This window comes from Pongo pygmaeus, chromosome 11, assembly GCF_028885625.2.
Source record: "Pongo pygmaeus isolate AG05252 chromosome 11, NHGRI_mPonPyg2-v2.0_pri, whole genome shotgun sequence".
Lineage (NCBI taxonomy): Eukaryota > Metazoa > Chordata > Mammalia > Primates > Hominidae > Pongo > Pongo pygmaeus.
This window is the reverse complement of record NC_072384.2, coordinates 69447571-69472126: the sequence shown is the minus strand read 5'-3', so window position 1 is coordinate 69472126 and position 24556 is coordinate 69447571. Positions and strand designations below refer to the sequence as shown.

At 40.6% G+C, this 24556-nt stretch overlaps 1 protein-coding gene and 1 pseudogene across 4 annotated transcripts in view; one reads left to right on the top strand and one right to left on the bottom strand.

The window, feature by feature from the left end:
• Window positions 1–24556, bottom strand: part of UBR3 (ubiquitin protein ligase E3 component n-recognin 3) — a 256230-nt gene that overhangs the window by 216471 nt on the left and 15203 nt on the right. The gene's annotated exons all lie outside the window — the stretch shown is intronic.
• On the top strand, window positions 12173–13060 carry LOC129031158 (protein shisa-5-like; annotated as a pseudogene).

Below are 24556 nucleotides of genomic sequence, written 5' to 3'. Positions count from 1 at the left end.
AGCCTGGCCAACATGGCAAATCCCTGTTTCTACTAAAAACACAAAACTTAGCCAGGCATGGTGGTGTGCACAAGAATCACTTGAACCCAGGAGGTGGAGACTGCAGTGAGCTGAGATCGTGCGCCACTGCACTCCAGCCTGGATGACAGAATGAGACTCTGTCTTAAATAAAAATAAAAAATTTTAAAAAAGTAAATTCCCTGTGTTTTAGACAGAGACAGGGATTTACCGATGAAACGCTCTAATATATGGGACCTGCTTCAAAATAATCTGGTGAGATAAAGGGAAGTAGACGGGAGTTTACCAAGAGCAGCTCTGAATTGCTACTTGTTGAAACTGAGAGAGATACATGAGGTTTCATTGTTATGTTCATGAAACAGAATACAGATAGATACCAAAGTCAATAAAGTACTCTCTTCTGATGTTTAAGGAATTCATTTAAAAGACTGTAATTTAAATTTGTCTTTCAGTCAAAAATGACACCAAGAGATATTTTCCCTAATAAAAAGATCATACTAGTTAGGTTCATCATGCTGACTGCTTTTATATATGTTTTAAATTTTCTATACTAAAAAACTAAAAATCTTAGAAAGAAAAAAAAATCCCTAATGTTTAAAGATGAATGCTGAAGCATGTCTGGGTAAAATAACACGATTTGGGGGAGTTGCTTTAAAATACTTCTGCGAAAGGGAAAAAAGAGCAGTTGAAGCAAATGTGGCTACAATCTTTAAAAATGTTGAGTCTGCATGATTGGCACAGGAAGGTTCAACATCCTATTGTATTCATCTTTGCATATGTTTGGAAATTTTCATAATATAAAAACAGTTTTTGATCTTGCAGATCAGGAAAGATTCCCTTTACTAATTCACTGAAAGCATGTTCAGAAATTTTTGTTGTACACATGAAGTGTAAACAGGTTGAGTTTTTGGTGGTACTTGACCATATCTATTAAAATTGTAAATGTTCCTAACACAAGCTTAGCATTTCCATTTCTACGAATTTATTATACAGAAATACTCCTAAATATACTTGCAAAGATGTTCATTATACCTCCATTTACAATATAAAAAAGTTAAAAATGCATGCATTTAGTCATAGAAGAAAAGTGAACCAAACTATGGCAGATCCATAACATATTTTGATTTTTACAAAACTGAGGTGGATCAATAAGCACTAAAGTATAATTATATCTAAGATAAATTAAGTGAGAAATGAATTGTATATACATTTAATCTCTTCTATAAATACAATTTTGGAGAAGGGGAAACAAATGTTAATATATATAAGAAGAAAAATATTTTCAGAAATATATACCAAACTTTGTAGAAATTAACTGAGGGTATGATACGGTATACTTCTACTTATGACATTAATTCTACCTATAATCTTTGAATTTTATATAACAAACATACATACAACTTTGTAATCAAAAGGAAAAATTTAAACCAAAAACAAAAAATAAGTTATGCCATACATTTGCTTTTACCTCCACAATTTAAAACATCGTTGGTATTCTTTTTTGCTTCAAGGACCCTTTTAAGAATCTAATGAAAGTTACAACTCTTAATAAAATATATACATAAATACAAAATAAAAGTTAGCATGTTCACACTCTGCTGACGTCTATCTACCCTTCAGGAAGGTCTTTTAATTGTTAGGTCAGCAGATTACAGTGCAGAGATGGATTTTCCTTGGTCCTCAAGGCAGACACACAGGCAGAGCCTGAGCAGCCTCCTCAGTTGCCTCTGTGTCCCATCCAAATACTATTTTCCACATCTGCCATATTATGATAAAGGTTAGGAAGCATTACACCTTAAGGTTCAAACCTTGATTTAAAAGAAAAAATGAATTTAAGAACTTCTTCCAGTCCAGGCGCGGTCGCTCACGCCTGTCTGTAATCCCAGTACTTTGGGAGGCCGAGGTGGGCAAATCACTTGAGATCAGGAGTTCAAGACCAGCCTGGCCAACATGGTGAAACCCTGTCTCTACTAAAAATACAAAAATTAGCTAGACATGGTGGCATACGCCTGTAATCCCAGCTATTCAGGAAGCTGAGGTAGGAGAATTGCTTGAATCCAGAAGGCAGAGGTTGCAGTGGCCTGAGATCTCGCCACTGCACTCCAGCCTGGATGACAGAGCAAGACTTCGTCTCAAAAAACAAACAAAACAAAACAAAACAAAAAAACTTCTTCCAGCTGGGACACACAATATCTAAATAATATCAAGTACACTTTTTAAAAGAGCTGTATTTCCATAAAAGCTTTTTTTTTTTTTTTTTTTGAGACACAGTCTCACTCTGTTGCCCAGGCTGGAGAAAATCAAGTACACGTTTTAAAAGCTGTATTCCCATAAAAGCTTTTTTTTTTTTTTCTTTTTTGAGACACAGTCTCACTCTGTTGCCCAGGCTGGAGAAAATCAAGTACACATTTTAAAAGCTGTATTCCCATAAAAGCTTTTTTTTTTTTTCTTCTTTTTTGAGACACAGTCTCACTCTGTTGCCCAGGCTGGAGTACAGTGGCACCATACCGGCTCACTGCAACCTCCGCCTCCCAGGTTCAAGCGATTCGCCTGAGTCAACCTCCCGAGTAGCTGGGACTACAGGCACACACCACCAAGCCCAACTAATTTTTTGTATTTTTAATAGAGATGGGGTTGCGCCATGTTGGCCAGGTTGGTCCCGAACTCCTGACCTCAGGTGATGCACCGGCCTCAGCTTCCCAAAGTGCTGGGATTACAGGCGTGAGCCACCTTTTAAAGATAAAAGAGAACCTGACCTGTGTGACAGATTAGAGAGCTAGTTGTGATCAAAGACAACTTAATTTAAAAGCCTGTAAGCATAAATGTGAAGGAGAGAAAATGGATGAAAGGAAAGCCAGGGGAGAAGAACCGGAAAACATAACTGGGCATGAAACTGAAGGATGCAATAGAAGAACTGAGAGCTAGAAAGCAGAAAGAGAAAGGATTAGAAAGCACAGAAAGCTCTCTTGGACACTTTGTGCAGGAAAGAAACCAATTCCAAAGAGCAACTGGGTGGAGTAAAGAAAAATTTGAAGAGTACCAAGTAGCTAAGCCACAGGAACAGCAAGAATGGTCTAAGTAATTTCGAGACTGAGGTTACAGAAGTGTATCAGAAGACTGGAGATTAAAAACTTAATGGTCAAAAAAGTAAAAAAATCAAACTCTGGGAACTAGTGTGAGTACGGCAGAACTGTCCAAAGTGGATGTAATATACTCTAAGACTGACGAACAATACTGGTTTTTGTAATTCAGGCTGAGCATAGTATGAGGACTGACCATTTAACATAGCAGATGCTCAATAAAGAATTGATAATACTCAGTTCAAGGCAGGAAGACTGCCTGAGCCCAGGAATTCATGACCAGCTTGGGCAATATAGCATGACCCTGTCTCTTAAAAAAAATCTTTTTTAAAATTACTATTAATATTTTATCAAGTCTTAGAAAAAGACTTGCTGAAACAAAGACTTAATTAATAGTAGAACAAAAAAAAATTTTTTTTTCGAGACGGAGTCTCACTCTGTTGCCCAGGCTAGAGTGCCTTGGTGCCATCTCGGCTCACCACAGCCTCCACCTCCCAGATTCAAGCAATTCTCCTGCCTCAGTCTCCAGAGTAGCTGGGATTACAGGCATGTGCCATGACGCCCAGCTAATGCTTTTTTTCTTTTTTTTTTTTTTTTGAGATGGAGTCTCACTCTGTCACCCAGGCTGGAGTGCAGTGGCGTGATCTTGGCTCACTGCAAGCTCTGCCTCCCAGGTTCAAGCCATTCTCCTGCCTCAGCCTTACGAGTAGCTGGGACTACAGGCGCCCGCCACCATGCCCAGCTAATTTTTTTGTATTTTTTTTAGTAGAGACAGGGTTTCACCGTGTTAGCCAGGATGGTCTCAATCTCCTGACCTCGTGATCTGCCCGCCTCAGCCTCCCAAAGTGCTGGGATTACAGGTATGAGCCACTGCGCCCGGCCTTCTTTTGTATTTTTAGTAGAGATGGGGTTTTGCCTAGCCATGTTGGCCAGGCTGGTCTCAAACTCCTGACCTCAAGTGATCTGCCTGCCTCGGCCTCCCAAAGTGCTGGGATTACAGGCGTGAGACACTGTGCCTGGCCAACAAAATTATTTTAAGGTCATCCAATTAAATAATAATCTGCGACCCATTTAATAATACCAGTTGTTCAAATTTTTTTTGAAGAGCTACTACATGCCTGGCACCTAAGCCCTGGGAATATGGAGGCCTTGTCCTCATGGAGCTAACTTTCTGAGGGAGGACGAAAGAGAGAAACAAAAAAATAAATATGGAAATATCTGATAGTAATAAATTCTATGAAATTATTTCTAGCCTGGGCAACACTGTAAAACCCCATCCCTACAAAAAATACAAAAATTAGCCAGATGTGGTGGCATGCACCTATAATCCCAGCTACTCAGGAGGCTGACGTAGGAAGGAACCTGGGCGCAGAAGGTTGCAGTGAGCCAAGATCATCCCACTGCACTCCATTCTGGATGACAGAGTGACATCCTGTCTCAAAAAAAAAGAAAAGAAAAAGAAAGTATTTGACAGCACCATACATAAAAAGTATCCATGGGGCTCCTTTAGACTGGGTTTGTCAGGGAAGGCCTTTCTGAAGAGGTGATATTTAGGCTACAGGCCAAAATGACATGAAGGAGGTAGGCTAGGCATGCAAAGCTCTGGAGGAGGTTAAGGGAGAAAGTTTGCTATTTTTACTTTGTGTGTTTAGATTGTACCAATTCAACCATCAAGAAATTTACTCCATTTATAACACCTAAATTGATCCTAAAATTCATGTCACTTCATCAGCAATGAACTATGGCTACAGGCAGAACCAGTAAGTCAAGTGAGCTAACCAAAAGACACCAGTAAAATCAGTCAAAGACCTGACAAACGAAACTGCATATAAACATGTATTAACAATCTCTCCCCAAGTGAACAAGAGAAGAACTTTCTAGACAACTGGTATAGCTCTAAATTAAAAATGAGGCAGGAAGTAATACATTCACATTAGCAGCTCAGAGGTCACAGATAACTTTCTTCAAGGAACCCAATAGATTTCCAAGATTAAGAAGGTTAAATAGTCCTTAGTGGGGAAGGATGTTACAGCAATAACAGAATGATAAAATAGAACTAAAAAAATACTAGACAAAATGACTTCTCTAAATTTTGTTTGACATCATCTTTTTAAAATTTTTCACTGAAGCATAACTGATAAAAAATTGCCTAAAAGGTTAAGTATGCAACTCAATGAAATATCACTAAATGAACATACTCATGTAAATGCCAATTCAAGATCAAAAAACAGAACATTACCCCCAGAAACTCTCCTTATGATTCCTCTGAAATCAAATTTAAATGACTAAAAGTAAATTTCCTGGACCGTGGGAGAAGTAGAAGAGAGAGGAAAAAAAGGGGAGGCAGGGGTTCTGGTGGTCTATTTGCAAGTTACTGATATTTGGTCGGGAGAAGGAGGGCAAGGAGAGGCCAACTCAAATAATGAAACCACATTTTTCAAGAATTTGAAAAGTATGTGAGATAATAAGCTCCCCTACAAATAAGCCTTTGGCAAGAACATCCCATTCTCAACTTACTACACACATTACACATTATTTTGCAATAAATTATACACATACACATTATTCTGCATATAATTTTGGATAATTCATGGAGATTCCTGGAGAGTCATAACCCCCCCATGTTAAAAGCCCTGATGATATAATCTGTGCCCTTCATCTGACAGGTGGGGAAATCTCAGAAACATTAAATGACACATTTCACTAAACTTTAACAAAATTATCAAAAGATATTTAGCATAAAGCCCAAAATGACATAAAAGGCATACCATAAACATATATGATATCCACCTAAACCAATCTATATATTTAATATGACCCAGTGAAAATAACAATAAGGAATAAAAAAGCTGATTCTAAAGTTTATATGGAAAAATAAGAATCACTAAGAAAATTCAGAAAAACAAGAGTAATAAAAGTGAAGTAGCTTTATTAGAGATGAAAACTTATTTTAAAGTTGAAATCATCAGAAGTATTGATTCCAGCCTTTAGGAAGCTAACATTCTGTAGGACAGAGATAGACAATGATGATGAATACAATTAAGTAAACTACAAAGCAGAGAAAGGGAGATCAGAAATTCAGTTCCAAATTCACCTATACATATTCCTGGGCCATTTTTCTAAATATACATTTCTACATCGCTAATAGGAAGGACTAAAGTACAGCTCCATCCCATGTCTAAAACTGTTAGATAAATTCTAAGAACGAAAAGAAAAAACTTTAAATTCCATCTACACGGGTTTAAATATTATTTAGTGGGCCCAAAAGTACCAGAAAAAAAAAATTATCAAAACTAAAAATTTTAAATTAAATTACAGCATGCACATAAGATCAGAAAACTTGAAAGTAAAAAGAGAGATGTTGTAAATCTATTAAACTATTAAAACAGTAAATATACATTGAAACCTTGAAGCAGAAACAAACAATATGGTAATGGTACATGAAAAATAATATGGGTCCAGAAATAGAACCAAATACATGTGGAATTTACAATAAAGGCAAAATTCAAATCTATGCAGAAAACACGGCTTAATCAGAGAAATGATACTGAGATAATTGAGTAAACCAGCGAAGTTGGGGGTAGGCGGGAGGAACTTCCTCACATCTTATACCTTGATAATAAATTCCTAACATATCAAAAAGGTAAATGTAAAATGTGAAATCATTAGAGTTCTAGAAGCAACTTGGTGTGGGGAGAGTTACTTAATAATTGTGTAGAAGAGACAGCTTAAGTATGACAAAATCTAGAAGCCACTAGATTTTAATAACTACATAAACATAAAAGATTAATAAACAAAATTAATAAACATAAAAATTGACAAGAAAACATTTCTGTATAAAAATAAATGCCCATGGGCTTTTCTTTTTCTTTTCTTTTTTTTTTTTGAGACAGAGTCTTGCTCTGTCACCCAGGCTGGAGTGCAGTGGTGCGATCTCGGCTCACTGCAACCTCCGCATCCCAGGTTCCAACGATTCTCCTGCCTCAGGCTCCCGAGTAGCTGGGATTACAGGCGCTGCCACTACACCCAGCTAATTTTTGTAATTTCAGTAGAGACGGGGTTTCACCATGTTGGCCAGGCTGGTCTCAAACTCCTGACCTCGTGATCCACCCACCTCGGCCTCCCAGAGTGCTGGGATTACAGGCGTGAGCCACCACACCCAGCTGGCATTTGTTTTTGAAAAGACCAGTAGGAAAAAAGGTTTGCAACTTATAACTGGTCAAAGGGTTTGTGATGGTTAATATTGACTGTCAACTTGATTGGATACAAAGTATTGTTCCTGGGTGTATCTGTGAGAGTATTGCCCAAGGAGATTAACATTTGAGTCAGTGGACTGGGAGAGGCAGACCCACCCTCAATCTGGGTGGGTACCATCTAATCAGCTACCAGAGCAGCTAGAAAAAAGCAGGCAGGAGAAGATGGAAGACCAGACTTGCTGAGTCTTCCAGACTTCATCTTTCTCCTGTGCTGGATGCATCCTGCACTTGAACATCAGATACCAAGTTCTTCAGCTTTTGGACTCTTGGACTTACACCAGCGGTTTGCCAGGGGCTCTTGGGCCTGTGGCCACAGACTGAGGGCTGCAGTGTCGGCTTCTCTACTTTCGAGGTTTTGGGACTCGGGCTGATCCACCAGTGGCTTCCTTGCTCCTCAACTTGCAGATGGCCTATCGTGGGACTTTACCTTGTGATTATGTGAGTCAATTCTCCTTAATAAATTCCATATCAATATCCATATATCCTATTAGTTCTGTCAGTCTAGAGAACCCTGACTAATACAAGGCTATTTTTCCTAAGACAATCCAAAAGAAAATGAGAAACGGAAATACCAATCGTTCTTCAACATACGAAAAGATGCTCAAGTCAGTCAATAAACACATTAAAACTATACTGAGGAAAAAAAAAAACAAAAAAACTCACACTGAGGAAAAACTTGTCAAGATGGAGTAGCAAGGACCAAATTTACTCCCTCATCTTGAACAATTAGTTCATGTTCCCAACAGCGAGAATGGCGAAACCTCAAAATAAATGGGAATCATGTAGAATCTTCTGAAGGGCACTGCATTACCAGTGCAGATAAATTCACTCGAGACTAAAGGTTGCTCTGAACCCACACTAATGTAGCTTAAAGATAAGCCCTGAGTCCAAGTAACTTATCTGCACTCCATAACAAAATCCAACCCTAACTAAGGAAGACAACTTAATCCACAATCAACAACATAAAGTGAAGAAATTCTGGCATACAATCAATGTTTTCTAGGCATGCAAAAACAAACAAAAAACAAAAACAGAAAGATATGATCCATAACCAGCAGAAAATTAACATAGACCCAAAAGTAATGGAGATAATGAGACTAACAAACCTATTTTCCATTTGTTCAAGAAGAGAAAGGACAGGAATGAAAGCATAATGATGGAAATAGAAAATATATAATAGAACTGTATCAAACTTGTAGAGATGAAAAAATAAGGCCAGGTGCAGTGGCTCACACCTGTAATCCCAGCACTTTGGGAGGCCAAGGCGGGCAGATCACAAGGTCAGGAGATCGAGAACATCTTGGCCAACATGGTGAAACCCCGTCACCACTAAAAAAATACAAAAATTAGCCGGGTGTGGTAGCGTGCCCCTGTAGTCCCAGCTACTCGGGAGCCTGAGGCAGAAGAATCGCTTGAACCCAGGAGGCAGAGGTTGCAGTGAGCCAAGATCGTGCCACTGCACTCCAGCCTAGGCAATAAGAGTGAAACTCCGCCTCAAAAATAAATAAATAAATAAATAAATAAATAAAATATCAGCAATGAAGAACACACCAGAGAGAATTAACAGTAGAATGACACTAGAAAAAACAGATCAGTGAATTTAATGACAGAGCAATAAAAATTATCCAAAATAAAACACAGAGACTAGAAAAGTAAACAGAACCTCAGTGAGCTGTGGGATAATAACAAGGTGGTCTTGCATTATACTGGAATCCCAAAAAAGAGGAGGGGAGACAAAAAAAAAAATCTGAAGAATTAGTGGCTGAAATTTTTCCAAATTCGTTAAAAACTAAAATTACAGGTCCAAAATACTCAAACCCCAAACAGAGTAAATATTTTTTTAAGAGCCATGCTGAGGGCCGGGCACAGTGTGTCACGCCTGTAATCCCAGCACTCTGGGAAGCCGAGGTGGGTGGATCACGAAGTCAGGAGATCAAGACCATCCTGGCTAGCACGGTGAAACCCCATCTCTACCTTATACACAAAAAATTAGCCAGGCATGGTGGCGGGTGCCTGTGGTCCCAGCTACTTGGGAGGCTAAGCAGGAGAATGGCAGAGCTTGCAGTGAAGCCGAGATCACACCACTGCACTCCAGCCTGGGCGACAGAGCAAGACTCCATCTCAAAAAAAAAAAAAAAAAAGCCATGCTGAGGCACATGACAACTAAATAGCTGAAAACCAGTGATTAGGAGGAAAATAATCAAAGTAACCAGAAGAAACTGATTCATTATATACAAAGGAACAGATACAAATAACAGCAGACTTTTTGTAAAAAATCACGCAAGCCAGAACAAAATGGAGAGACATTTAAAGTACTAAATGAGGCCGGGCACAGTGCCTCACACCTGTAATCCCAGCAATTTGCGAGGCCAAGGTGAGTGGATTACCTGAGGTCAGGAGTTCAAGACCAGCCTGGCCAACATGGTGAAACCCTATCTCTACTAAAAATACAAAAATTAGCCAGGCATGGTGGAGGGTGCCTGTAATCCCAGCCACTCAGGAGGCTAAGGCGGGAGAATCGCTTGAAGCTGGGAGGCAAAAGTTGTAGTGAGCCGAGATCACTCCATTGCATTCCAGCCTGGGTAACAGAGAGAGACTCCGTCTCAAAAATAAATAAATAAATTTCAAATAAATAAATAACGTACTAAATGAAAAGTAATATAAGAAGAAACAACATTGAAAATCTAGAATTCTTAACACACAGAGAAAATACCCTTCAAAACTGAGGAGAAATAAACTCTTCAAGCCCGCATGGTGGCACATACCTACAGTCCCAGCTACTTGGGAGGCCAAGACAGCCTAGAAAACATAGCAACACCCAGTCTCTTAAAAAATAAAAATAAAAGAGCTTTTCAAACAAAAGCTGGGACATTTCATTGCTATCATACCTGGTGACAAGAAATATTAAAGGAAGTTTTTCAAGCAGCCTTATGATAAGCCCACGTGGTTAGAAAATGACCCTCTTTGTCAACAGCCATGTGAGTAACCCATCTTAGAAGTCGATCCTCCAGTCCCAACCAAGCCTTTGGAAGATTACAGTGCCAATTTAGATTTTTATTATAACCTCATGAGGGATGCTATACCAGAACCACCCAGCTAAGCCACTTTCAAATTCGTGGCCCATAGAAACTATGAGATAATAAACGCCTGTTGTCTTAAGCTGCTCGGTTTTAGAGTGATTTGTTACACAACAATAGATAACTCCTAAAAACACTATCAACCAACTAGACCTAATTGACAACAACACTACAGCCTACAAAAGCTGGACACTCATTCTACTGGTCATAAAATATGTCTCAATAAACGTAACTTAAAAATTTCGGCAGGCGTGGTGGTGCACACCTATGGTCCCAGCTACTTGAGGGGCTGAGGTCTGAGGATCACTTTAGCTCAGGAGGATCAAGGCTGCATTGAGCCATGATAGTGCCACTGCACTCCAGCCTGGGAAACAGTGAAATCTTGTCTCAAACTTAAAATAAAAATAAAAATAGATTAAATTTGGCCAGGCACAGTGGCTCACACCTGTAATCCCAGCGCTTTGGGAGGCCAAGGCAGGTGGATTACCTGAGGTCAGGAGTTCGAGATCAGCCTAGCCAACATGGTGAAACCCCATCTCTACTAAAAATAAAAAAACATTAGCCGGACATGGTGGCAGGCACTTGTAATCCCAGCTACTTGGGAGGCTGAGGCAGGAGGAACGCTTGAACCTGGGAGGCGGAGGTTGCAGTGAGCTGAGATCGCGCCATTGCACTCCAGCCTGGGCGACGAGAGTGAAACTCTGTCTCAAAAAAATAAATAAATTTAAGAAAACTGACATTACATAATGTAAGACCTCAGAACACAATGGGGCCGGGCGCAGTGGCTCACATTAGCACTTTGTGAGGCTGAGGCAGGCGAATCATCTGAAGGGTCAGCAGTTTGAGACAAGTCTGGCCAATGTGGCGAAGCCCCGTCTCTACTAAAAATACAAAAATTAGCTGGGCATGGTGACACGTGCCTGTAAGTCCCAGCTACTTGGGAAGCTGAGGCACAAGAAACACTCAAACCCGGGAGGCAGAGGTTACAGTGAGCCTATATCGCACCACTGCACTCTACCCTGGGCGACAGAACAAGACTCCGTCTCAAAAAAAAAAAAAAAAAAAAAAAAAAAACAAAAAACATAATAAAATTATACTGGAAATCATTAACAAGATAGCTTTAAAAATTCCCCAAATTTAGAAATTAAATAAATAACATACCTCTAAATAACACACAGGCCAAAAAAGAAAGAAAACTAGACTGAAACACCTTTTTTCTACCTATCATATTTGCAAAGACCAAAAGTTTGATGACATACTATGCTGGCCAGGTAGTAAAGTAATGGATACTCTCATACTGATGGAAGGAGTACAAATTAGCGTATTATATATGAGAACAATTTGGCAAAAATTTATCGAAAGTATAAATTCACATCCATTTGACCCAATAATTAAATGGTGATTTAGAGCAGGATCTCTTAATTTTTCATCCTTTTCTCCATACCCATGAAGACATTTTTTCAAACCAAAGTCCAAGAAAGAATCTGCATATTATTCCCAGATGAGTCAACCTGGAGGAAAACGTAGTCTAGCCAAAATAACAAAAATTCTGTAATTCCCATAATTTTTAATGGTTTCAAGAAACAATTAAAATATCAAAATCAGCACTGATTCAAAAAAATCCAGGCCGCACGGTCCTAAAACATTAAATGACAATGTTTTAATGAAAACGAGAAATTATCTTGGTTTAAGAATTTATTATCTCCAAAAGGGGAGGAAATTGAAACTGAGTGGCCCATGATGGGAAGAGGGGAAGCCCAGGGGTACAGGAGGCCTCTGGGTGAAGGCAGAGGCTAACTTGGGGTTTGGAGCGACCTTGGCCGTTGGCCTGACCATCTTTGTGCTGTCTGTAGTCACTATTATCATCTGCTTCACCTGCTCCTGCTGCTGCCTTTACAAGATGTGCCACTGACCACGTCCGGTTGTCACCACCACCACATCTACCACTGTGGTGCATGCCCCTTATCCTCAGCCTCCAAGTGTGCCGCCCAGCTACCCTGGACCAAGCTACCAGGGCTACCACACCATGCCACCTTAGCCAGGGATGCCAGCAGCACCCTACCCAATGCAGCACCCACCACCCTTACCCAGCCCAGCCCATGGGCCCACCGGCCTACCACGAGACCCTGGCTGGAGGAGCAGCCGCGCCCTACCCCACCAGCCAGGCTCCTTACAACCCGGCCTACATGGATGCCCCGAAGGCGGCCCTCTGAGCATTCCCTGGCCTCTCTGGCTGCCACTTGGTTATGTTGTGTGTGTGTGTGAGTGGTGTGCAGGCACGGTTCCTTATGCCCCATGCGTGCTGTGTGTGTCCTGCCTGTATATGTGGCTTCCTCTGATGCTGACGAGGTGGGGAATGACCCTTGCCAGAGTGGGCTGGGACCAGACTTTGTTCTCTTCCTCACCTGAAATTATGCTTCCTAAAATCTCAAGCCAAACTCAAAGAATGGGGTGGTGGGGGCACCCTGTGAGGTGGCCCCTGAGAGGTGGGGGGCTCTCCAGGGCACATCTGGAGTTCTTCTCCAGCTTACCCTAGGGTGACCAAGTATGGCCTATCACACCAGGATGGCGCAGCTTTCTATATGATGCAGATGTGTCCTGGTTTCGGCAGTGTAGCCAGCTGCTGCTTGAGGCCATGACTCGTCCCGAGTTGGGGGTACCCTCTGCAGAGCCAGAGACATGATGCAGGCGAAGATTGGGATCTGACCAAGTTGGGCTTTGATCCTTTGGGCAGGTGTCCCGTTGCTCCCTGGAGCCTGTGTCATGCCTGTTGGGGATCAGGCAGCCTCCTGATGCCAGAATACCTCAGGCAGAGCCCTACTCAGCTGAGAGCTGCCTGCCTGGACTGTCCCCTGTCCCTGCATCTCCCCTGGGACCAGCTGGAGGGCCACATGCACACACAGCCTAGCTGCCCCCAGGGAGCTCTGCTGCCTTTGCTGGCCCTGCCCTTCCCACAGGTGAGCAGGGCTCCTGTCCACCAGCACACTCAGGTCTCTTCTCTGCAGTGTTTTCATTTTATTTTAGCCAAACATTTTGCCTGTTTTCTGTTTTAAAACATGATAGTTGATATGAGACTGAAATCCCTGGGTTGTGGAGGGAAATTGGCTCAGAGATGGACAACCTGGCAACTGTGAGTCCCTGCTTCCCCTGACACCAGCCTCATGGAATATGCAACTCCTGTACACCCCAGTCCAGGGTGTTCTGGCAGCAGGGACACCTGGGCCAATGGGCCATCTGGACCAAAGGTGGGGTGTGGGGCCCTGGATGGCAGCTCTGGCCCAGACATGAATACCTCGGTGATCCTCCTCCCTCTATTACGGTTTCACCAGAGCTGTCTTAGCTCAAATCTGTTGTGTTTCTGAGTCTAGGGTCTGTACACTTGCTTATAATAAATGCAATCGTTTGGAAAAAAAAAAAAGAATTTATTATATATAGTATTTTAATACCAGCATTAAGGATGAACCTTTTTAACCTCTTCCTAATCTCAACACATAATCCCTTAAATACTCTCTATTGTTTTTTTAAGTCTTAAAAAAACAACAACCAGAAAACTTCTTAACCCTGAGATTTTATAACTATGTTAGCTTGAATTCATTTCAGATTAGAAATAAGGTAATATAAAATACTTACCAACACTTTATGTTGTATTTCATAAGGTGGATAGTGGTACATGAATGTCCATTGTACTGAAATTCTTTAAACTGTACATATACATTTTATAAACTCTCTCCTGTGTATATAAGTTTATAATATTAAAAAAACTTAAGATTTATCAATACAGAAACTCTTAATCTAAGTTAAAACTCCTACTCAATATTATTCTAAATAAATCCAAGTAATCGCTTCCCACTTTCTCAATGACAAAAAAAAGGGTTAACTCTAATTAAGAGTGTTAAAGTTCCAGTTTACAAAAACCTAAACCTCTTTCTTTTAGAGTATCTAATTACAGGATGGGAAATTGAGTCCACGATGAGAAATATAATTTCCAAAACTATGGTAACGCATTAACAGTTTCAGAGACAAAGAAGAACATCTACCTTACAGGTTTTCTTCCTGTTGTCATTAAAAAACTATTTGCCGATGTATATTTCTGACAAGAATTTTTTATATTATTCATTATAATACATAGATAACATTTGTAAACTTTTTTTTAAATACTTTAAATTCTGGGATACATGTGCAGAATGTGCAGGTTTGTTACATAGGTATACATGTGCCATGGTGGTTTGATGCACACATCAACCCATCATCTAGGTTTTAAGCCCCGTATGCATTAGGTGTTTGTCCTAATGCTCTCCCTCCCCTTGCCCCCAACCTCAACAGACCCCAGTATGTGATGTTCCCCTCCCTGTGTCCATGTGTTCTCACTGTTCAATTCCCATTTATGAGTGAGAACATGTGGTGTTTGGTTTGCCCAAGGAAGTCCCAAGACTAGAATTTTTAAAACAGCTTTTTCTTCCTTTCTTCTCTCCCTCATTCACTTCCACATATATATGCACATATAAACAACAAACACAAATGCACGCAGATTTAAATTAAAAAAAAAAAAAAAAGTCCCTTTATAAAGAAAAAAATGGGCCAGGCGCAATGGCTCACTCCTATAATCCCAGCACTTTGGGAGGCTGAGGTGGGTGGATCACTCGAGGTCAGGAGATCGAGACTGGCCTGGCCAACATGGTGAAACCCCATCTCTACTAAAAATACAAAAATAGCCAGGTGTGGTAACACGCACCTGTAGTCCCAGTGACTCGGGAGGCTGAAGCAGGAGAATCGTTTGAACCTGGGAGGCAGAGGCTGCAGTGAGCCAAGATCACACCACCGCACTCTAGCCTGGGCAATACAGTGAGACTATGCCTCAAAAAAAAAAAGAAGAGGAAGAAGAAAAAGAGGAAGAAGAGAAAAAAGAAGAAGGAAGAAAATAAAGAAAGAAAAAAAGTGTTTGCATTATAAGAAAGAACCTATATATCTTTCTAATTGCCTGACAAAAAGACCCTGCTCATAGCTTATCATAAACTGGTAAAAGATAAACCAGTCATTACTAGACAAAACTGAAAGTTCTAAATAATTGTCTGCCTCCTGCCCAGCTCTTCTCCATGAACTCTAGTCACCTGTTCCCATCCTGGGTTCTGTATTGCAGCTAAGGACAGCACCATTTTCTCAAGCATTCATAAGTAACTACTCCCTCTCACCTTTCAAACTGGAATTCAAATAGTTATGTGTTAGTTATATTTAGGCTATCATATGGTGTGTAAAGCCAAAACACAGCTATTAAAAAATTTACATTCATTCATTGTTTTGGTTTGAATGAAATCTCAAGTTAATTATTTAATTTAGTCATTATTCATACACACGTTTGCTAATAATTTGGTTGAGAAAAAAACATAAATTTCTATATCCATAAAAACCTATGGCACTCTTAAAGGACTCAATTTGTTTGTTTGTTTTTTTGAGATGCAGTCTCACTCTTTCACCCAGGCTGGAGTGAACTGGTGTGACCTCTGTTCACTGCAACCTCCACCCCCTGAGTTCAAGCCATTCTCCGGCCTCAGCCTCCTGAATAGCTGGGATTACAGGCATCTGCCACCACACCCAGCTTTTTTTTTTTTTTTTTTTTTTTTTTGTATTTTTAGTAGAGACAGGGCTTCACCACGTTGGTCAACCTGGTCTCGAATCCCTGACCTCAAGTGATCCGCCTGCGCTGGCCTCCCAAAGTGCTGGGATTACAGGCATGAGCCACCGCGCCCAGCCTCAATTTGTTCTTAAAGAGCCAGATAGTATTTTCTGTTTTGAGGGCCATGCAGTCTGTTGTAATTACTCAATTCTGTTTCTGTAGAGTGAAAGCCACCATAGGCAATAAGTAAATAAATTAGTGTAGTATGTTCCAATAACATTTTATTTACCAAAACAAGCTGCCAACCCTTGGGCAACAGTTTGCCAACCTCACGCTCCAAAAGGATCCAAAAGCATGTCAAGCCATAGAAAAGAAAACACAAAAGCCTATCTAATCTCATTTATCAAATTAATCCATTATTCCATTCATCTTTTAATCAAATGAGGTCAGTGCTCTTAGATTGTGAAGAAAGGGTTTAAAACAGAAATCTGAGTCACTGTTCCAAAGGTCTTAAGGTATTATCTCAACTATAAAATGAAGAGTTGGTAGTAAATGACCTCCAAATTATGCTCTAGCATTAAAATTATATGTGCCCATCTACAAACAGGCAGTCTAAATGCCCAGAGAGATTAAACCACATTGTCTTCTGATCATAAACAATTACCGGGAAAAAAAATAACCATGGAAGACAAAGTTACAGGCAATATGAAAACATCTCAAAAGATGTCTTCATGTAAATGTTTCAGCAGTAAGCAAAAGAGTAGTTCACATTTCAAACCAATATTTATTTGGTGCACTCTCCAATTCAGAAGACCTGGGCTCCAGCTCTGTCACTTAACTTTTTTTTTTTTTTTTTTTTTTTGAGACAGAGCCTTGCTCTGTCCCAGGCTGGAGTGCAGTGGCGCAATCTCAGCTCACTGCAACCTCAGCCTCCCTGGTTCAAGTGATTCTCCTGCCTCAGCCTCCTGAGTCACTGGTACTACAGGCACGCACCACCATGCCCAGCTAGTTTTTGTATTTTTAGTAGAGACAGGGTTTCACCATGTTGGCCAGGATGGTCTTGATCTCTTGACCTTGTGATCCGCTCGCCTCAGCCTCCCAAAGTGCTGGGATTACAGGCATGAGCCACCATGCCTGGCCAACTATCTACTCATTGAGTAAGATTCTCTATTATCTTTAACTTCTCCAAAAAACGAGGACAATAATATCTACCTCAAACACTGTTGGGGGGTTTGTAAAAAGTAACACAAAATAGAAAATTAGCATCTGGGTGAGATGGCTCACGCCTATAATCTGTGATGGCTCATGCCTGTAATCCTAATGCTTTGGGAGGTTGAGGCAGGCGTATCACTTGATTGAGCTCAGAAGTTTGAGACCAACCTGGGCAACATGGTAAAACTCCGTGTATACAAAAAATACAAAAATTAGCCAGACGTGGTGGCACACACCTGTGTTCCTAGCTACTCAGGAGGCTGAGGTGGGATAATCACTTGAGCTTAGGAGGTCAAGGCTGCAGTGAGCCAAGATCGTGCCACTGCACTGTAGCCTGTGCAACAGAAAGAGACCCTGTCTCAGAAAAAAAGAAAAAAGAAAAAAATTAGCAAGGTGGTAGATGTTAATAAAACCATATCAAGAATTAAAACAAGTGTGAATAGTCTAAGCATACCTACTGAAAGAGAAGGATTGTCAAATTGGATTTTTTTAAAGCAAAATCCAAATTTAAGTTAAAAGTAGAAGAACAGAAATGTAACCAAGTACCCACATTTTTCTAAGAAAAAGAAAATATTTTTTATTATGTTTTTCTCTTCTTTTCTCCATGTCTCCCTGTTCTCCACTTCCTACTTAGCCCTTTAAAATTCAACTTTTTTTTTTTTTTTTGAGACTGAGTCTCACTCTGTCGCCCAGGCTGGAGTGGAGTGGCACAATCTCGGCTCTCTGCAAGCTCCGCCTCCCGGGTTCATGCCATTCTCCTGCCTCAGCCTCCCAAGTAGCTGGGACCACAGGCGCCCACCACCACGCCCGGCTAACTTTTTGTATTTTTAGTAGAGATGGGGTTTCACCGCGTTAGCCAGGATGGTCTCAAATCTCCTGACCTCGTGATCCACCCGCCTCAGCCTCCCAAAGCGCTGGGATTACAGGCATGAGTCACTGCGCCCGGCCTCAATTATAACTTTTTACTTCCCCTTTACCTAAAACTCTTACAGGGCAAATTCATCTACATATGTGCTTAAAAGATCCAGAGCAAGTTGGGTGCGGTGGCCCATGCCTGTAATCCCACCACTTTGGGAGGAGGAGATGGGAGGATCCCTTGAGTCAAGGAGTTCAAGACCAGCCTGGCCAATAAAGTGAGACTTTGTCTCTACAAAAAATTTTGAAATTGGCCAAGCATGGTGGTGTGTGCCTCTAGTCCCAGCTACTTGGGAGGCTGAAGTGGGAGGATTGCTTGAGCCCAGGAGGGAGAGGTTGCAGTAAGCCAATATCATGCTGCTGCACTCCAGCCTGGTCTCAAAAAAAAAAAAAAAAAAGCTCTAGAACAAACTCTCACCCACCAGGAGACTGCCTGAAGAGAAAACAGTTGACTTACAACCCAAAGTGTATCCACTGTGAAACTCTCTCCTACTGGAAGGCTGCCTCAAGAGACAACAGTCCAGCTACAACCCAAAGTGTGCCCACTACAAAACTCTCTCCTAACCTGGAGGGTTTTTAGCCACTTTTACAACTTAATCCTGCCCACAAAGGTGTCAGCAGTCATCAACTAGATCTCCCAGTAGATAAGGCACCAAGCCAACATGCAGATCCCCACCTGCTTCCTTCCTCTCCTGCATGCCATTTATGTTAGACCCCCTTTTAAAAGTGCTCACTTTCTGCTCCAAAAGCAAAGCAGCATCCTTAAAGCAGGAAGCCTTCCCCTAAGCTACCTTTGGAATAAAAAGTTACTTTATACCAGACCTTGTTCTTGTTAACTGGATTCTGCAAGCAGCAAACAACTGAATCTGCATTTTGGTTAGAGAGAGGGATATACCATTCAAATTCTATCTGACTTAACAATATCTGACCAACTGTATAAAAAACAAGCTAAAAATTCCTAATTTAAAAATCAGGCCAGGCACTGTGGCTCATGCCTGTAATCCCAACACTTTGGGAGGTCAAGGTGGGTGGATCACTTGAGGTCAAGAGTTCAAGACCAGCCTGGCCAACATGGTGAAATCCCATCTCTTCTAAAAATAGAAAAACTAGCCAGGTGTGTGTGTGGAGAAAAAGTTAAATATTAAATTTGAACTCAACTGAATGTGGACACAAACAATGGTCACCAAGTCCCAGAAGAGGTTGTGTGAGCCCCTTGAGGCGTTCATCCAGCACCATTTCGTAGAAATCTCTATTTCAATCTATTCCTATACATTAGTTATTGAAAAACAATAGACAATCACAAAAACAAGTTGACCTTATTGTGTTCGTTGAGCCCAGTCGTGCAGGGCCCTCTTGACTGGGCCTCATGCCAAACAACTCGTTACAAAAAAAGCTAGGGTCCCAGGCTGCACCGAAGCTTCACGGAAGACCTCTCCTCGTCTGTGAATGGACAAGTGGCCGACTCTGGAGCCCAGGCTGTTGCTTGCCAGTCTGGTGGTGAATCCTCCATAGTCTGGTGAGTGTAAATATATATGTATCTTTTCCCTTATCCCCTCCCCATTGCAATTCGCTTATTATATCCATTTGCTTATATTATTTGCTTATTATATCTGCATTGCCATTTACGTGGGATAAAGGTTGTTTACCCTTAAAGGGATTGTGTGTGTTTGTCTTTTCTTCTCCCCTTGCATGTTTCCCACACAGAACAGTGTGGTAGCAGGTGCCTGTAATCCCAGCTACTCAGGAGATTGACAAAGGAAAATCACTTGAACCTGGGAGGCAGAGGTTGCAGTGAGCCGAGATCACGCCACTGCACTCCAGCCTGGGCAACAGAATTCTTTGTCTCAAAAAAAAAAAAAAATTAAAAAACTTGACATTACATGTTTTAAAGATCTACTCATATATATTACTCATATAAATAACAGGTGTGGGGTCCTTTCCCAAAAGGAGATAGTCCTCTCCCAAAAATAGAGCAGAAAGCAACAGACTTTCTGGGAGCACATATATGAAAGAAAGTTCACTTAGGTAACTGCCCTAAGTGAACTTAAATATAAATATAAAAAAGTAAATATAACTGTAATATAGAACCTAATATTGTACTGTAAATATGTGCGTAATTAAAGAAGTTAAACATCTCATTTAAGTAATTTGTTCTCTGCAAGAGAAGACAGGCAATACCACTTTTTCTTCTATCTGTTATAATCAAAGTACTACTTAACCCTAAAGGCAAAAAAAAAAAAAACTATAATACTTTCATACTTACTTCAAAAATACTCTTTATTAACATAAGTAAATTAAATAAAATCTGTATCTAAAACAAAAATAACAAGGTCATTGGGTTAATCCCTTCATCTAAAGCAAACAAAAAAACAGATAAAATAAATGAACCAGTGGTTTTCAAGATATTGGACATCAGGCAATGAAGGACAATAATCTGTGATAGATGGGAAGCAAGTGATGTGATGATATGTGTCAGAGCTTACTTCCTTGACAGAGTTTCCAGGCCACAGTAAAGGAAGGAGAATCAAAATGGGGCCAAACTCTATGAAGTTGAGAAGACAGAACTAAGCATCTAGGAAAATCAATGCTGCTATAGCTTATAGGACAGAGTGCTAAAAAGTAAAGAATTCCACAGAGAAATAATCCCAGAAATCTACACAGAGTGCTCCTGAGTATTCGACTATTTGCCAGAGTACTAATTAGCACATAACTGTGTGGAAACTACCAAAGGCCAGGGATAAAAACATTTGAAAGGATTGGAAAACAGTACATGCTCACATGTAAGGTTGAGAATGGTGTCTGTTCCCACCAGCCAAACTGATGGAAAACTTGTAATTCAAGAGGTATTAGATAGGTGACACAGGAGTATCTTTCCTCAGTAGTGGAGAATAATTAGAAAGAAACACTAGAAAAAATAGAAACTTACATAAAGAAACAAAGAGCACTGGAAATAGCAAGTAGATGGGTAAGATTTTTTAGTTATTATTTAAATCTCTTTAAAATTGTTGACTGTGTAAATAAAAATAACATTATATTCAGGGGTTTATTAAATATATAAAAGTAAAATGTTTGACAACAATAGGATAAAAGCTTAGAGGAAAATTTAAAAAGCAGCAAACTATTATAAGGTTTCTGTACTACACATAAAGTAGTATAAGTAGACTGTGATAAGTGAAAGACATATACTATAAACCATAAAGAGATCAGTAAAATAACAAAAGAGTTACAGTTCATAAGCCAACAAAGAAGAGTAAATGGACACATTAAAAAAAGTCTGAAGAAGGCATAAAAGAGAGAAAAAGCAAACAAAGAACAGATGGGATAAACAGGAAACAAGATGATGGACTTAAATTTAACTATATCAATAATTGTTTTAAATGTAAATGGACTAAGTACCATTGTCGGAGATTTTAAGACTGGATTTTAAAAAAGCAAGGCCAAACAAGATCAACTGCCAGCACACGCGCACACACACGCACACACACACACACACACACACACACAAAGAGTTTTCAAGAAAAGACACCAACAGTTTAAAAGAAAAAAAAATTTTGGCCAGGCATGGTAGCTCACGCCTATAATCTCAGCACTTTGAAAGGCCAAGGGGCCAGCGGATTGCATGAGTCCAGGAGTTTGAAACCAGCCTGGACAACATAGCAAAACCTTGTCTTTACATAAAAAATACAAAAATTTCGCCGGGTGTGGTAGCACATGCCTATAGTCTCAGTTACTCAGAAGGCTGAAGTGGGAGAATCACCTGAGCCCAGGAAGTCAAGACTGCAGTGAGCCATGATTGTGCCACTGCACTCCAGCCTGAATGACAGGGTGAGATGCTGTCTCCAAAAAAAATACTTTAAAAGATTTTTTTTTTTTTTGAGACAGAGTCTTGCCCTGTTGCCCAGGCTAGAGTGCAGTGGTGTCATCTAGGCTCACTGCAACCTCCGCCTCCTGGGTTCAAGCGATTCTCCTGCCTCAGCCTCCCGAGTAGCTGGGATTACAGGCACATGCTACCACGTCTGGCAAATTTTTGTCTTTTTAGTAGAGACAGAGTTTCACCACGTTGGTCAGGCTGGTCTCGAACTCCTGACCTTGTGATCCACCCACCTTGGCCTCCCAAAGTGCTGGGATTACAGGCGTGAGCCAGCGCACCCAGCCCCTAAAAAAAAAGGAGTTTTAAAAATACATGCCATGTTGACAATAATCAAAAGAAATATGGGTGACGACATTAATATCAGACAAAACAGACGAAAGAATAAGGAATATTGCCAGGAATAAAAAGAACATTATATAATGATAAAGAAGTTAACTCACCACAAAGACATAACAATCCTAAGTGTATACCTAACAACAGAACTCCAAAATACAAGCAGCAAAAATTGACAACTTCAAGGAAATAGAGACAAATCCACGATTATATTTGGAGACTTCAACACCATTCTCAGTAATGAAGAGAACAAGCAGACAGAAAATCAGTAAGAACATAGAAGACCTGAACAACAATATCAACCAATTTGACTAAATTGACATTTATAAAACACTACACCCCACAACAGAATAATAAGCGCTTTTTTCTAGTGCACATGGAACATTCACCAAGAGAGACGACATTCTGAGCTATGAAAGAAACCTTAACTATTTTAAATAAATTGACATCATATAAGTATGCTATCTCACTATAATATAATTAAATTAGAAATTACTGGCTGGGCACCATGGCTCACACCTGTACTCCTAGCATTCTGGGAGGCCGAGGCAGGTGGATCATCTGAGTCCAGCAGTTCAAGACTAGCCTGGGCAACATGGCAAAACCCTGTCTCTACTAAAAATACAAAAATTATCTGGGTGTGGTGGTGTGCCGGTAGTCCCAGCCACTTGGGAGGCTGAGGCACAAGAATCGCTTGAACCTGGGAGATGGAGGCTGCAGTGAGCTGAGATGGTGCACCACTGCATTCCAGCCTAGGTGACAGAGCGAGACCCCATCTCAAAAAAAAGAAGAAGAAGAAGAAGAAAGAAGAAAGAAGAAGAAAGAAGAAAGAAGAAGAAAGGAGAAGAAGGAGAAGGAGAAGAAGAAGGAGAAGGAGAAGAAGAAGACGACGAAGAAGAAGAAGAAGACGAAGAAGAAGAGGAAGAAGACGACGATGACGAAGAAGAGGGAAAGAAATTACTAATAGTCACAATCTGGAAAAAAAAAAACACCTCAAAATTTCTTTTTTTTTTGAGATGGGGTCTCACTATGTCACCCAGACTGGAATGCAGTGGTGCCATCCTGGCTCACTGCAGCCTCTACATCCCAGACTCAAGTAACCCTCCTGCCTCAGCTTTCTGAGTAGCTGGGACTACAGGCACACGCCACCATGCCTGGCTGATTTTTCTAGTTTTTATAAAGATGAGGTCTTACCATGTTGCCCAGGCTGGTCTCCAACTCCTGAGCTCAAGTGATTCACCACCCTCACCCTCCCAGAGTGCTGGGATTACAGGCAGAAGCCACCACTCCCAGCCTTAAAAAGCTCAAAACTTCTAAATGACCCATTGGCTAAAGAGGAGATCACAGAAAATAGAAGATATTTTGAACTGCATAAAAATGAAAATATATCAAAAATGTGGGATGCCTGTACACTGTGCTTAGGGGGAAATTTATTGCATTATATCTTATTAGAAAAGAAGACTACAAATCTAAGCTGCCACCTTAAGAGACCATAAAAAGACTAGGAAATTAAATTCAAACAAAACGAAGGAAGAAAATAATAAAGAGCAGTTATCAATGAAATTGAGAACAAAAAAAAAAAATCAGTAAAACCAAAAGCTGATTCCTTGAAAAAGTAACAAAAGTGATAAAGAAAAAGCCAGCCAGGCATGATGGCTCCTACCTGTAATCCCAGCACTTTGGGAGGCCGAGGTGGCAGATCACCTGAGGTCAGGAATTAGAGACCAGCCTGGCCAACATGGTGAAATGCCATCTCTACCAAAAAATACAAAACAATTAGCTAGGTGCAGTGGTGCACACCTGTAGTTGCAGCTACTGGGGAGGCTGAGGAGGAAGAATCGCTTGAACCCAGGAGGCAGAGGTTGCAGTGAGCCACGACTGCACCACTGCACTCCATCCTGGGTGACAGAGAAAGACCCTGTCTCAAAAAAAAAAAAAGAGGAGAGGATATCACTACATACTTTACAGACATTGAGAAAATAAGAAGAAATAGTACAAACAACATTTTGCCCATAAATTCAAAAACTTAGATGAAATGGACAAACTTCATGAAAGATTCAAACTGTCAAAGCTCACACAAAGAAAAAAAAGTACTGAATAAATGATACAGGTCGCTAAAGAAATTGAATGTGAGGCTGGATGCAGTGGCTCACGCCTGTAATCCCAGCACTCTGGGAGGCTGA